This window comes from Melospiza melodia, chromosome 21 (assembly GCF_035770615.1).
Source record: "Melospiza melodia melodia isolate bMelMel2 chromosome 21, bMelMel2.pri, whole genome shotgun sequence".
In the NCBI taxonomy this organism is placed as follows: domain Eukaryota; kingdom Metazoa; phylum Chordata; class Aves; order Passeriformes; family Passerellidae; genus Melospiza; species Melospiza melodia.
Window position 1 is genome coordinate 12,688,156 of NC_086214.1, and position 15,693 is coordinate 12,703,848.

At 41.4% G+C, this 15,693-nt stretch overlaps 1 protein-coding gene across 4 annotated transcripts in view; it reads left to right on the plus strand.

Moving 5' to 3' along the window:
• Positions 1-15,693, plus strand: part of USP32 (ubiquitin specific peptidase 32) — a 63,384-nt gene that overhangs the window by 3,570 nt on the left and 44,121 nt on the right. The gene's annotated exons all lie outside the window — the stretch shown is intronic.

The following is a 15,693-nucleotide window of genomic DNA, read 5'->3' on the forward strand; positions in this document are numbered from 1 at the left end:
GCAGCGAGGCAGAACTTGCAGGTGTATCAATTGCACAGGTTTTGCCTCTGGAGAGCTCATGTCATGGTGGTTTTTAGGGCAGTTTTCTTCCTTGGTTTTGTGTCTCTGAGATGGCACCAGCTGGAGAACACCAAAGTAACAAAAACCCCTCTAGCCCACGAGGAGCTCGGTGAGTGTGTGCAGTAATGAGTAATGTGTGATGGGCAGGGGATAAATCTTGCTAATGACCTTTTGTGTCTTGATTGAATTTGAAAAATAGCTGCATTTGTTTTATTTAAATCAAGGCAAATATATCTGGTGTCTGATCATTAACATCCTCCAGCGTTCAGATGTCATAAATGTGACAGGAGGATGATGGAAAACTTGTGCAAATATATCATCATCTAGTTGAGGCTGTCGATCTCAGCCTGGTGACAAATCCATGCACTCAGCCCTTCAGCCCATGGAAAACTGCTTTTTATTACTCCAGATGATGAAATTAACTTTTTAAATCCCAGCCATCTTTTAGGAAAAACACTCAGGGAACCATTTTAGTGGTTTATTCTCTTCTTTCTATATTCCATGAAGGAGAGTGTTCTGCTTTATTTTCTCTCAGAGCTGAAAACCAGAGCTTGACCATGATAGGGAGATGAAGGTTCTTTGGGATATGTTATTTTCTAAGAGTACAAACCTGTGCTTTTCTGAGCCTTGAGTTCCAGAGGCATGTGCTGAAAATGCCTAGAAGTCTCTCAGCCTTTTTTTTTAGCTATCAGAATGAATAGAATCCACTGTGGAGACAGTCTGGATTCTACAGCGAGGCTTGTTCTGTCAGCCAGTATTTGATGGCTTCAGGGCTCTGTCATATGATGAAAGCAGGTATGAATGCAGAGCTTCACACTTCCTGTTTATAGAGCTGCAGAGCTGCAAGTGGCTGCTCAAATTCACAGAGCAGTAATTATTTCACAACTCTGGCATTCAGTTGTGGTGCTTGTTTTGGGAGGGCACCTCAGCAGGCTCTGCTGAACATGTATTTCAAAGGCAGGAGTGACTGGGGGAGTTCTGCTGAAACTTTCATGAACTGGTGAGAAGATGCTCCTTAGAATCACAGACTGGTTTGGGTTGGAAGGACCCTCAGAGATCATCTTGTTCCACCCCCCTGCCATGGACACCTTCCATGAGACCAGGTTGCTCCAACTGGCCTTGGACACTTCTCTGAGCAGCCTGTGCCAGGGCCTCACCACCTCACAGGGAGGAATTTCTCCTAATATCCAATCTAACCCATTCTCTGTCAGTGTGAAGCCATTCCCCTTGTCCTGGCACTCCCTTGTGGAAAGTCTGTGTTTCCTGTCAGCTCCTTCAGGAACTGAGGGGGCTGCAGTTAGGTCACCCCAAATCTTCTCTTCTCCAGGCTGAACCATCCCAGTTCCCTCACCCTTTCCTCCTAGCAGAGCTGCTCCATCTCTCTGATGATCTGGACTGACTCCAGCAGCTCCAGCTCCTTCTGGATTGTCCCTCAGGTCTGGGGGCAGCTGTGCAGGTGGGATCCCACCTGAGGGATCAGAATCCCCCATTCCTGCTGCCCATGCTATGGGGTCAGCCCAGGGCACAGGGCATGTGCAGCCTCTCACCCACAGCACTCCCAAATCCCTCTCCCTGCAGCTGATCTGTTGGACCAGAGTTGGGTTTTCATCTGTAATTCTGCAGCTGCTGAGTTGCAGCCACCACTTTCTCCTTTAGCTCAGGTTCCAAGTTTGGGGAAGTGAGCTCAGGGGGTTTCAGCCTCTTGCTCAGGACTCCCCACGTTATTTCCTACTGGAAATGAGGAACAGTGCTGGAGGGAACTTCAGCCAGCTAACGGTAAATTTCCTTTCCTGAGGTACCTTTGCGGTCTTTAGAGGCTCTTTATGAAATACCAGTTGAAAACTTACAAATTAGGGGCAAATATTGCCTCCTGCTTAGGCTGCTGCAAGTGCTGTGGTGCTATGGGAGCTGATTGCATCCTTTTAGGAGGTTTTCAGTAATTCTTAGATGGTTCCCAAGCACAGCAGAAACTTGGTGATTGCACAAGTGTTGAGTGTGCAGGGAGTGATGCAAGTCTGAGAAAAGAGGATTTAAGAACATAGGTGTTTCATAAATAAGAAAAGGTTGATCATCTTAAAGGAAAAAAACCCTCAAAAAGTTGAATTATGATTCAGTAAATGTTGGGAATCCTCTGGTTTCTCACTTCTCAGGTGAATCATGTCCCTAAATAGGAGCAGGCTCACAATATTAGCTGCAGTTTTGTCCTGTCAGCGTGTTACTGAAGACTCCAATCAGGGCAGGCAGGAAAGCTGCCAGGGGAGTTTAAATAGATATCATTCCAGCCATGGGGCTGGAGGTCACAGGATAAGCTGGACAAATCCTCATTTTGAGTGTTAAATATCTTGATATAAGTGAAAAGACCACTATCAGGCTATTCTGTATGTAATACATTTTCTTATCTTGATGTAGACTGAAACTGAGTCCTCAAAACATTTATTTGGATTATAGATTATATGCCTGTGTATCTCCCAGGTCACAAACCTGAGCTTTATTTCTTGGATTTTAATCAATGACATCAGTGGTTTTATAGTTTCTTATCAGTTTCTAGTTTTTCCTCCTGTAACATCAGGTTTTTTTTTAAATATACTTGCCCAGAGAAAGTTGTTGAACTTTCATCCTTGGAGATTTCCCAGCCCTGCCTGGACAAAACCCTCTGGAAGCTGGTTTGAGTTCAGCCTTGACCCAGTTTCAAGCACAAGGCTGAACCAAGTGACCTCCTGAGATACTTTCCAACCTGATAGATTCTATAAAATATTTCTGTTCAGCTTGAATTTTGTGAAGTCTTGTTTTGATGAAGCCCTAAATCTACCTGACAGTGTCCTACAGAGGAAAAAAAAACCCAAAAGGACAAAAATAGAAACTAGGAAGTTGTTCAGTGTGAGATGAAGCATCTCTAATGAAATGTGAAAGAAAAAAAAATAAGAGGGGACTACTTTGAATCCTGTTTACTTGACTTGTAACAGTTTCAGGCTTTCTGGCTGTTGGCACTGTGGCAGGAATGAGTAAAACAGCCCTCACCCCTTTGCTCTGCTCAAGGGAACTCAGCCCACTGTCTCCTTTCATAAAATAAGGAAGGCATTCAGTTCTTTAGTACTCAAGAAAATGAAATCAGATTCAAAAATGGGCCTCAGAAGGGATGACAAGGCTGAGAATGAAAAAGAACGCAGTAATGTGATGAGGTGAGGCATGAAGGATCTATTGAATTCTCTAAGTTAGGATTATTGTACCACTCCTGCTTTGAGGTGGGACTGGGTAGGGTTTTTCTGTATTTAAAAACCCAGGTGTTACTAATATCTGTCATTCAGAAAGTGTCACTATCTCCTGAAAAGTGAGTGTGTCCTTGGTTAGCTTGTGGAGTCATACATTGCTATAAATCATTTGCTCTATGGGAGGTCTGATGAGTGCAGAGCTCTCATGACATCCCATCACTTAGTTATTAATTATTATTAACATAATCCTGCTCTGTTCTGGTCCAGGAAGAAGTTCTGAACGCTGTGAGCACACAGAAAGCTGATGGAGCAGGGGCAGGATGAGTGTGGCATTTTCAGACAGCAGAGCTGTTTCTGCCCACTGACTTTGGTTATTTCCAACCTGATGTAAGGCAGACCTGCCCAGCTGGGGTTTTTAGGGCCTCCTTCAGGCTCCTCTTTGCCTGATGCTTTCCTAGTTTGAGTTTCTGTATAGAAAAGAAAGTTCTGTGGGTTAATTCTAATTAAGACTTTCAATTCTTAGTCATTTAAAACCAAGTTATTTCTTAATTTGTTCCATTCCTTGAAGCAGGTGCTTTTTCTATAAGTTGTACTTAGTCTGAATTATTGTGAATGTCCATGTGATATTTGCAGTATTGAAGAACTACAAAAAGCATCTTTAACATTTAATTTTCATATGAAAAGGTCATTTACATAATGAGACAATGAAGCCTTTGGGCAAAGATGAATGTAGAAGAAAAATCCATTAAGGTAGATTCTGCCTAAGAGTTTGAAAGGGCCTAATTCACCAAACTTTGAATGCTGGATTATTGCTAGCACTTACTGGAATAAAATTCCCTGCTTGCCTAAAAAGAGTGGCAAAATCCTAATGCACATTTTCTTTTGTGATTTCTTCAGGGACACCTTACCTTTGTTAGTGATGGCTCCACATCTCATAGGCTGTGTTGCTTTAATGTTTGCAGCAGAGCTGTCTAATAGTAATTTTCATTTCTTTTTTTATATAATGAATTTGAGCACCTCTGAGAAATGGGGATTTTTATGGGGTTGTATTTACAGCTGAGCAGGGCTGCCATGGTCCCTGCAGGTGGGGCTTGTGTGGCAAGTGCATCACTTTGAAATGCTGCTTTATCGAACTGATGTGGAATCTCTTCTGCATTTCTGATTTTCAGTGGCTGTAAACCGAGTTCAGGTCTTGGTTTGACACTAAATGTGTCTGCATGTGGGTTTTGTAGGGGCAGCTCTGCAGGTAGGATCCCTCCTGAGGGATCAGAATCCCCCTGATTCTGATGTGAATTATAATCAATCAGAATTTTTCTATGTAGTCTACTATTTGATTCATCAGCATTAAAGGAAATTCCTTAGTTATTTTAGTGTATTACTGACACTCTAAGTCCTAGAGATGTGAGACTCTTGGTTTAATAATCTAAAAGTTTAACAAAGCCATTTTTCTTATAAAAATAAGGTAACGTTTGCAACAGGGCCTTTATTTGGTGTTGAATAAAAGGAGCTGGCTGAGAAAGGTTGGGACAGGGGCTAAGCAGGCAGTTTGTAGTGCCCAGGGTTCATTTCCCATATAAATGTTATTTAATGTGGGGCTGCTACAAGCCCAGAAACGGTTCCTCACTGAGTCATTGCCTCCCCTGTGCTCAGCTCTCACAGCTGGGGTGACCTGGCAGAGGCAGTGACAGCCCTGATCCCCAGGGTGTTTAAATCCTCCTTGAACCTCTCCCATCCCGTGGAAATGTGGTTCTGAGGAGAAGCAAGGTGTTAACGGTGGTGTTGATGAAGTGCCCAGGTTCCTGCGCCCAGCAGAGTTCCTGGGGCAGGGATGCTCCTGGGAAGCAGCAGGACCAGCCCTCCCTGGTGCTGGAGCCCTGGGCAGGCTGAGCTGGGCAGAAGGGATGTCTGGCTGTGTCAGGCTCTGTGCTTCTGACTTTGGAGTGGTTTTAAGCAGTCCCTGAGACATCTGTACCTCCCAGAGAGCTCTGACTTCCTCTGCTCAGGGCTGCAGCCTCAGGGCCAGGCAGGGCAGCTGCTCTGAGCCAGCCACCAGCAGCAGCTACAAAGGCAAAAGGAACCTCTGCCATTTATTTTGGTGATTTTTTAAAATGTCCAAATCCTTTGAAGCTGTTTCACTCAGTTTAGAGCTGAATTGGGCCCACAAGCTATGAGAGGCAATGTCATTGGGCCAAAATAAGAGAGAATTATATTCTGTATAAAAATGTAGGCTTCATCCTTTGCAAATAAAACCTACTACAAGCCCTTTGGAATTCTTCCTCAGAACCAGTGATTTTATTCACATGGTGTCTCTCTTTTTGTCAGCTGGTCTTTCAGTTGTCATCCACTCACAGTTTAATTTCATGTTAAGTGTTTAATATAGAATGGATGCTTATGTTTCTTTTGTGTTTGAATGGATGTTCCTTATCTCAAATCTGGTGGCAATGGCAGTGCTCAGGGTTTGTGACAGATTCCTGAGCTGAAATATTTTAACAGGAATTCCTATCTGATTTAAGCTTGCCTCTTCCAGTTGGAACCCATTGCTACCACCACAGTTCCTGATGGAGAGTCCTTCCATCTCCAGCTTCCCTGTAAGCTCCCTTCACATGCTGGAATGGTTTCAGATGATTAATTTTACTCCATTAGTTTGCAAAATTTGTTCTTTTAAAATTCTGAGACCTTGAATGAAATAAAAAAGTGGAAGAAGCACAGAAAGCCCTAAACAGAACAGGAAGTACCAGATTGAATAAGTCTGTGGATGTGGGGGAAAAAGAACTGAAAGTATTGGGATAGTAATTATGAGAACTTGAGTTTGCAGATTGAATTTGTTCTAAAAATGAACTTGAATGTGGCATCATGAATGTATTTTGGGCTGAAGAAGCACTTCTTTTCAATCCCTGTTTCTGGCTGTTAGGTGTTATCCAGAAGCAAAATCTTACCCTGGAAATTTCCTAGTCTTGTCAAGATTTCTGGCACGTTTTCCCTCGTGATGTAGTACAGTTAAATCCCAGATTTCAGTTTAAAAATTGAAAAAGTGGATTTGCACTTTGTGCAGCTGAAGCAGGAGTGCTTTGGGATGAATGAGCAGCAGTTGGTGCAGCCTGGTCTGTGTTGTGCCAGGATTTAGGGAGGGTTGTTATCACTGGAACAGTAATGGCAGAACTTTTTGGTCCCAGTCCTGCAGCTATCAACATGATTTGTCTCTGCCTAAAGAATTATAATTGATCTTTTTGCCATTAACCAATTCCCCACTTTTTTGTTGCCTGCAATTCAGCGTTGTCTTCTGATCACCTTGGTTAGAGAACTGTGGTGTAAATGTGTTGTGAGAACCAATGTTATTTTTAAAATAGTGAGTAGATTGCAACATTGATAGGGCAGAGCAGGAAGAAACCACACCATGCACTAATTCCAGTGCAGAAGACAGGATAAATATCTGCAGAGGCCACAGTGTTACAGGGATGGAGGTTAAAAAGCAGAATAGAAAATATTTGATAAATATAGAATCGTAAAATGTTCATCATTTATTATGCAAATGTGCTGCTGCTAACAGAGCCTGTGATGTCCTTGAGGATATCTTGTGAGTCTCTCCAGGGATGCAGGGAGAGATCCCAGCTGCTGCCTCTCCTCAGGGCTCTTTGGGGGGAGGTCATTGTGCCATTTTCTGTTTGTGTGGGACAATGGGCAGGGTGTTCACAGCCATCCCACCCATGCAGGTGCTCGGGGAGCTGCTCCCATGCAGCTGTTCCAGGGTGGCTCTGAATGTGCTGCTTGATCCTTCCCTTGGGGAGCCTGAGGAGCAGTGCACAGTGATGCTGAGTGTCTGCACTGTGAAAAATGCCATGCACTTGGTTTGAAAATGTTACATGTTTAATAGTAATAAAATGGCTGTAAAAATAGTAATGCAATTAGAGTAATAATAATTTGGACAATTTGAATTAGGACAATATGAGACAATAAAAACAGAGCGTTACAGACGTCCGGGTCCCTTTTCTGGGCAAAATAAGCCTGGAAAAGGACACAGTTAACAGAGGATTAACCCTTAAAAACAACAGCCTGTTCATATTCACACACCTCATCCATGATGCATAAACTCCATTCAAACACAGGATTCTGTCTGGTCATCCTCAACTTCTTCCTCTCACTCCCAACAGTGCCTTTGAGGCAGGGAGAAGTTCATTTCTTCTGATAATGGGGCTGTAAATTCTCTTTCTCTGAAAGATTCAGGTGTCCTGTGATTGCTATCTCACTGCAAGTCCTTTCTTTAAAAAAAATAAATATATCCTACATAGCACAGTTTCTATTTTAACATTTTTATAACCTAAAACTATGTTTAACACAGTACTTAATAGAATTAATACAGCATTACTTTCTAACACAACACATATAATATTCATTTGAATATTTGTGAAAAGCCAATCATAAAATACACATTTTTCACATGCACTGAGGAATTTTCTAATGTAAAACTAGCATGGCACCTTCCAGGATAATCCTAAATATGAACCTTGGGATGTTAATTGAGGATTCTCTTAACAGGAGGTGCAGCAGTGGGGATGGAGTTTGGAAATAGTAATGCTAATTGTTTGCTATTGTCTGTTAAAAAATAAAGCTCTGATTCAGTTCTTGGTGTTCTACCAACCATGTAATGGGGTCCCAGAACTAAACACGTGCTGGTTTTTATTTTATTTCTTCACTGCCTAGTGCAGTGGCTGTGTTTGTGGTTGTGCTGGTGTTTTTCAGCCTTTCAGAGGTTGGATATCAAGCTTGTCATTGTGTGTTTGTAACAGTGTGACAGGAGACAGAAATTTGGGACCTGACACTGAAATATTCCCTTTACAGCTGAGTTTGAGGTGATATTTTGGACAGATGTGCCCCCAAGAGTTGGGGATAGGAAGGCTGGAGGCAGAGAGCCTTTTCTTGGCCATAAGAACCCACACGTGTGGAGGGTTTGTGCCAGAGCACCTGACTTGCAAGTGAGTCATATTTTCTCTCTGACTTCAGAAATTAAGATGTAGCAATGTATAAATATTATCTGAATCTTTTATTATTGGTGTCACAGTGTGTAAGTGCTGAGCTTTACCAGAGTTGGCTCTTTCAGCTGCCAGAGGCCAGCACTGGAGTGAATATTTGATCAAAACTTTGCCAGCAATCCCAAACTGGAGCTCCTGCCTTGCCTCTCATCCTCACTGAAGGTGCTGGGGAGCTCTGCCTTCCTGTGCAGAAGCTGTAGCTTCTGTTTAACTTTCAGGCTTAGATTATAATATTTTATTTAAAAAACAATTCATATTACAGCTGCATTTAGTATCTTTGGCACTGTTGGGAGACAGGATATGAAATATTTGTTATATTTCAATTTATTTTGTAGCACGGTCCTTATGTGGTGTTTGCATTTACATAGTTGGCACTTGCTTTTCATTTGAGCTGGGTGTTTATTTCTTGGAAATGAGTTTTATATTGTAATTTTGTGAATCTTAACAAGCATAAATGTCTTGATGATTTTCATGGTGGCAATAAAACAGAAGCAGCTTTTTTGAATGGTGACAGAAGCCGCTCTGCTCACCTATAACAACACAAACTTCAGTGTGTTTGCCAGGAAAACTGATGAAGGGATAGCTGAGAAAAGCAGAGTTAAATTTCTGATCTAAACAGGACTAAACATTAATTCAAAATGCTGGGAAGATTGAGAGCTGAAACATTCATCTGGGAAATCATGGACAAACCAGAACTCTGAGGGTGCATCAGAGGAAAACAGCAGAGGAAAGGGAGAGCAAATATTGGGAATTCAGGGGAAGGTGAGGATCCCAGACTCCTGATTCATTTTTAGGCCATATTATCTCAGGGTTCTCAGTGCTCTGAGATGATGTGTGCTCTTTTAAAACCATTTAAAACCATTTAAAATCGTTTAAAACTTGTCCCCCTTTTCCCAGCCAGCAGAGGACAGGAGCCTGTGGGTGGGAAAGGACACCCTGGGATGATCCAGGGCTGGGAATTGCTCCTGGAGAATGAGTATCAATTCCTTACTTGATAACAGGAGTCCCTATTTATCCCTAATATATAACATTGCAGTTGATTGTGCTTAAATTTGAGGTTGTAAAAATGCTGAAATAGATTTTTGCTGATCTGCAAGGTTTTGTGAATTTTCAGGTTCTTTGAGGTTTATCCTGTGGCTCATATGGATGGACCAGGGAGCTCCTTTAATTCATGAGGATCTAAAATATGGCCAATAAGATTTCTGTGCTCAGATAGTGGCAGGATTATTTTGTTGTATTATATTATTATTACTATTATTATTACCATTATTATTACATGTTGTTGTTGTTGTTGTTATTATATTATTATTATTATTATTATTATTATTATTATTATTATTATTATTATTATTATTATTATTATTATTATTATTATTATTATTATTATTATTATTATTATTATTATTATTATCTCTTCACTGTTTGTTATGTCCCAGTTGCTCTCCACACTGAGCTTACTGGGAGAGTTCACCCAAGCAGCAACGTGCCCTGATGGAGATAGAGAGGGATAAACCAGGCTGGGAATGCTGGCATTCTTTTGGGAATGGGAACTGTGAGGAGGAAGCTCTTTGAAGATTAAAAGCATCACAAAAATGCTCAGTACTCCTGTTAGAGAAAATTGGCAAATCCCATTGTAATGACTGAATCTGCCTGCACAGGAGATGTTAAACCTTTGATATGCATCAGGGAAGGTCTGATAGAGCCAGGGAAAGCTTTATCCACAGGGTGAGCCACTGCTACCCAAAACAAAGAGTAAGTGGGAGGAAAAAATACAGCTGGATTGAATAATTCCATTTTTTTAATATCCCCAAACCGTGGTGTTGTTATCCTTAAATTCCTGGTAAATGTGTGAAGCCCTTGTGGAGGTGCCCTGTGTGCACTGAGTGGTTCCATTTCTGATATTCCACTCATGAAAGATTCCTCAGGAGTGGGTTCATTTTGCCATTAGGGAAGGCAGGAGTTTTTAGTCTGTGTTTTCTCCCAAAATATTCCCAAATGGATTCCTTTTTAGCAAGAGTGTGGGGGTGTGGGGTTGACTTTTTAGTCATAGCTGGTTCATTTATCTCAATTGCATTTTGCAGTTGGTTCCTCCAATTTGGGGTTGTTCCCAAACACACTTTTCTTTCACTTGCACATTTTACCTCTTTGAAGCTTTTTAGTAATTGCTTTGGTTCTTGACAACTTCATAACCACAGCCATTAAGTCACAATAAAGACTAATGAAAAAAGTAATAAAATTTCCATGTATAACTAGGATGAAGATTCCTAAGGGAAATATTGAGCGAGTGATTACAGGGAAGATAATTGTCTGGTTAGAGAATTATATGCCCTGTGAGTTTGATATTGAACCTCAAAAATTGTCACTTAGAAATCAAAATATTGGAATGATGAAAAAACCTGAGCTGGAAGTGAGGAAGAACTTGAGACAGGTGATTTTTTTTTTTTTTCTTGCTTTCTGAAAGATGAGCAAGTTGTCAGTTTTATTAGAATTCAGGTTTGGTTATTTTTAGTGAAGAATAAATGCAATGTTATGCTGATGGTTGCAAATTATTGCTTGCTTTGTGTACTTGTGATGTGCAGGGCTGGTGGGATTTTGTTTTTTAAGGCACTGACTTATCAAGCTGCTTTTCATCCAGTAGTGACATTGGAAATTCAGATTTTGGGATGTGTTTGGAGGGTATTTGGGGCATTTTGCTGCTTCCATTTCTGGGGGAAGTCACCAGTGCTTCAGTCAGATGAGCTGGAAAGGTTCCTGACCCCTCACCTTGCCTGACCTTCTTATCCTGTGTTTTCTCTTCCTGCTTATGCAATGTTTTGTTTCCTGTTGTGACTTTCAGCACTGTCAATACATTGTGGTTTTCTCCCTTGGCTGGGCAGGTTTGGGTTTTGTGCTGGCAGCCTGTGAACCAGAATAAATCCTTTATTTTCCTGTAGTCCAATGAAGTATTTCAGGCTCCTGGGACAAAGATCAGCTTTTGCTGTGGTTACTGCTGCTCCTAATGGCACTGATGGTTTGCAGGCAGCTTTTGTCATTCTGGAGCTGTTTCTGTGTCCAATTAGTTCTACCTGATGTTAATTGGTCAGTTTATAGTAGCCAGGACAGATTAATTCCACTTTCCCCTCAGTTAAACACTTGGAGTTGTGCCCTTTTCACTGATTAAATCAGCTTTTTAGTAGTAGCTTGTGGTGCTTTTACACAATATCTTAGCTCATTTATCACACATGTGTCTGATGCAGGCTGGAATTTGGATCCATTTCAGAGCTGAGACAAGACATGGAGAGGTTAAGTGTCTCTTGCCTGCATGGCTCAGGCAGTGCTGGGAGTTCAAATGCTTTTATTTGTCACCTTTGCTCCATAGACAAGTGGCTGCTGTGCAAAGCTGTGCTTTGCTCTCAGCCTCTGTTTCTCAGCATTTTAATTTTGCTTTAATTTTGAAAGATATATGGAAAAGTGTTGTAAGGGAAGGTGTTTTTATGGCTGATCTGACTTTGCAAATAAATACTAAATAGGAATTTTAAATACATTTATTGTGCTTGCTCTTGATGCATGTATCACAGGTAAGGTGTATAATATCTTTTTCTAAGCTGTAATAACTCCACTAGGCCTGACCAACCACTCCTTTTAACTTTTAAGCAGAGTGTGTAGCAGTTCTTATATTCCTTATGTTCAGTAGTTATATCATCAAAAATATGTATATTTAAGGAAGATTCCAAGTTCCTTCTAACAGTATTTGAATAAAACACTTTCTTGAGGTAATTTTTGCAAAGCTTAGCTCAGATTCAGAGGCCTCTGAGGAAGTATCACAGAATGTGCAGTGTAGGTGCTTTGAGTAGTGAGGAATTGGCTTTGATGGAACCATTTTCTCCTCTCTCTTTTTCCAAAACAGGACATGAAAAAGCAAAAATATCAATATTACTTGTATTTAGCCATGCAGTTATATTTTTATGATGACTCTTAATAATTTTCACTAGCAGCCTGATAACAGCAGAGCAGCTTTTGCTGAGCCAGGTATTTGCTGCCCAGTTTTTGTTGTTAAAAATTGTCCTTTCAGTGGGATTTTTGGAGGGGACAGAGGTGGTGCCATACCCCAAACCCTGCATTGCTCACAGGGTATTTTAGAACCTTCCCAGAAGGTGGGGGTGGGATTAGAGCTACAGGATGTGGAAAGAAAAAAAGTCTGAAGTGCATAGAGGTTCTAAAAGGAATGGAGAATGTGGCAGCAGAACTTGCAGAGCTCCACTGGAAGGGTTGATTTCCTCCAGCTTGGTTTGAGCAGTTTTATTGGGGTGGCAAAACAAGGTTTAAATCTAGAGTTGGACTGGGATAATCTGAGTTTAGATACAGTTTTAGTCCAAAAGGAAAAGCCCAAAAGGATGCCTTGGTGACAAATATGTGGAAGCAGAGCAGAAAGAGGTGGTTCCCAGCAGGGAAGGTTTGGAAGGCACTGCATATTTCATTACCTGGATAGATTGGAATTAAAACAAAAAATGTGGAATAGCACATCCATATAAACAGCCTGAAGTTTAAGTAACACAGGGAAACTAAAAATACCCTGAGCAGTTGGTGAGCTGAAGGTTTGTTACAATTACTGTGAGCAGGGTGACATTTTTAGCTGAGGTTGCGTGGTTTCATTTAAACTTTATTAAACAAACTGGAGCTGCAATATTCCCTGGAGAGCTGGATGCAGCACTAATCTCCTGCTCAAGTGTCTGCAGCTTGGCTGGAAACCCTCCAGCTGAGGTGGCACAGGAGCTTTGTGTTAGCAGAGTTACCACAGGCACCCTGACAGGCTGGGATTGCTTTCACTGGTGGCTTTGGAAGTGGGCAGGTGGATTTTTAAGGATTATCACACAGTATCTCGGTATTGAAACTTGCTTTTGTTCCCTTGAATCAACCTCACAATCAAAAGGTCACTGGTGTGCTCTGGAGGTGTGAAGAATGAGATGTGCAGGTAGATTTTTAAGGATTATCACACAGTATCCAACTATTGAAACTTGGTTTTGTTACCTGGTCACTTCTGGAGGTGGACAGGTGAATTTTTAAGGATTATCTCACAGTATCTAAGTACTGAAACTTGGTTTTCTTACCTTGAATCGACCTCTAGGTATTGAAACTTGGTTTTGTTACTGGAAGTGGGCAGATGAATTTTTAAGGATTATCTCACAGTATCTAAGTACTGAAACTTGGTTTTCTTACCTTGAATCGACCTCACAGTCATAAGGTCACTGGTGTGCTCTGAAGGTGTGAAGAATGAGATGTGCAGGTGGATTTTTAAGGATTATCACACAGTATCTAAGTACTGAAACTTGGTTTTGTTACCTGGTGGCTTTTGTAGGTTTTCAGGTGGATTTTTAAAGATTATCACACAGTATCTAAGTAGTGAAACTTGGTTTTCTTCCCTTGAATCGACCTCACAGTCAGAAGGTCACCTGTGTGCTCTGGAGGTGCAGAATGAGATGTGCAGTTCCATTTGAGTCACTTTCCCTGCAGTGCCATCAAGGCAGTGGCACCTGTTGGAGGCAGGTGGGATGTGGAGATGCTTTTTGCTGTGCCCACCACCTCAGACTCCTCCTGGGGAGTTGTCAGGGTCTGTTTTCCCCTGTCAGGCTGTGAATCCAGCGCTCATAGTGTGGTGGCTGTCTCCTGTGTCTATGACAGCAGCCTGTGAATGCTCCTCTCAGAGGTGTTTGGAGACAACTGGCTCCTGGAAGTGTTTGGGGAATCTGTGCCTTTGGAAAAAGTGAATATTCCTAATGAAAGGACTTCAGTCAGTGGAGGAAACAGTGCAGGAGACAGGCTGGTGTCTAAGGCAGCATGAAAAACCCCTCTGTGTTCTCTGGTGCTTCCTGTGTGTTGGGCTCGTGGAACTGAGAGGAAAAAGGCAGCTTCTGGGGATGGGAGTGTTCTAATTTCTGAAATTATTATAGTTATTATAGTAATAGATGTATTGCTTCTAGAAATGTTCCTTTAATAATTGAAGACTTAGTTTTATTTCCTCTGAAAATGCCGTCGTGCTCTATCTCTGTTGAATAATTGGTGCTTTGGTGTTGGGATTTTGAATTCAAATATTTTGCCTTCCAGACTCATAGTAAACATTGATAATATCTTTGATTTATGCTCTGCTCATTTCAGTTGTACTTTCATGTGCATGGATCTAAATGTATAATGAACTTATCTTTACAAAGCTTTGCAGATGATTTTAAATGGGCAGCATCAGTCATTTGAATGGCTCCTGGGGAAGGGATGGCAGTAATTACCTTGCCTGTTATTCCATGACCTTTTTTGTAGTTTCTGTATGCAAACAATAATACTGAGTGGGCTCTGGCAATAATAATTTGCTTTTGAAATATAACATGGACTGGCACTATCAACTTATCACCCCTATTGAGTACACTGATGGTGCAGTTCTTTCTGAAGGTCTTGGGAGTATTGCTGGACAAGTCTTGTTCCCAACCTTCTCCTCACCTTGGCTGGCACTCCAGTCACTCCGTGGATTATGGGAGGAGCATTTATATGGATTTTCCTGCTCCTGAGCACTGGAGTGCACACTGGGCAGTCAGGGTGCTGTAAGCATCGGCTTAGCAAATGTTTGTGTAGAAACTTCTGCCAAATAACCCCAAACCAGACTGGATTCAATGGTGGGGAGATCAAAGAATTGAGAGAGAGAGAAGAAACCAGAGCACAGAGTTTATTTTTGTTAAAGATATGTGTATATGAGCAGGCATATAAAACCTGCAATAAAAGAGAATAATTTAATCCCAGAACTGTTGTTGGATTTAGTCTGGGATCCAGGTTGTTGGCTTTGCTTTGCCCAAATTACAAAGCCAGGAGTTTTCCCTTTCCATGATCCTGAGCAATCCCAACACTCATTGACTTTGGGGAGTTGTCCCTGGTTGTGCTTACAGGTGAAAGGAGGTGAAGCACCTCCCTTCATCCCTCCTGGTTTGGGATGTTAATGTGAAATAAAGGAATTTAAACACCTTATAAGGCAGGTAACAGAATGAGACCAACATTCCTCTGCCATGTAATTACAGCAGGCTCGGTTCAGTCAAACAAGAGATGTGCTAATGATAATCACCACTGTGCTAATTGATAGCTCTGGTGCTGTGTGGGTCACACTTGAGCTTTGTCTCTGATACTTTGATTTTTTTTTCTTTATGGTTAGAAGTACCCAGAATCTGTAATATAATTTAAGAGGAGACATAACCCAATTTCTGTTTTTACACAATTGTTAAGTGGAGCTAACATCTGTTTCCATGTTGACTCGGATTAAAATGAGGGAGGAATGTTTTAATGTGATTTACTTTTAAGGATTGATTTTTGCTTTTGATGAATGAATTAACTGACAAGGAGAAGTTTTACTGAGTGTTGGATGAAGCCCTCGAGTGCTCTGTTTT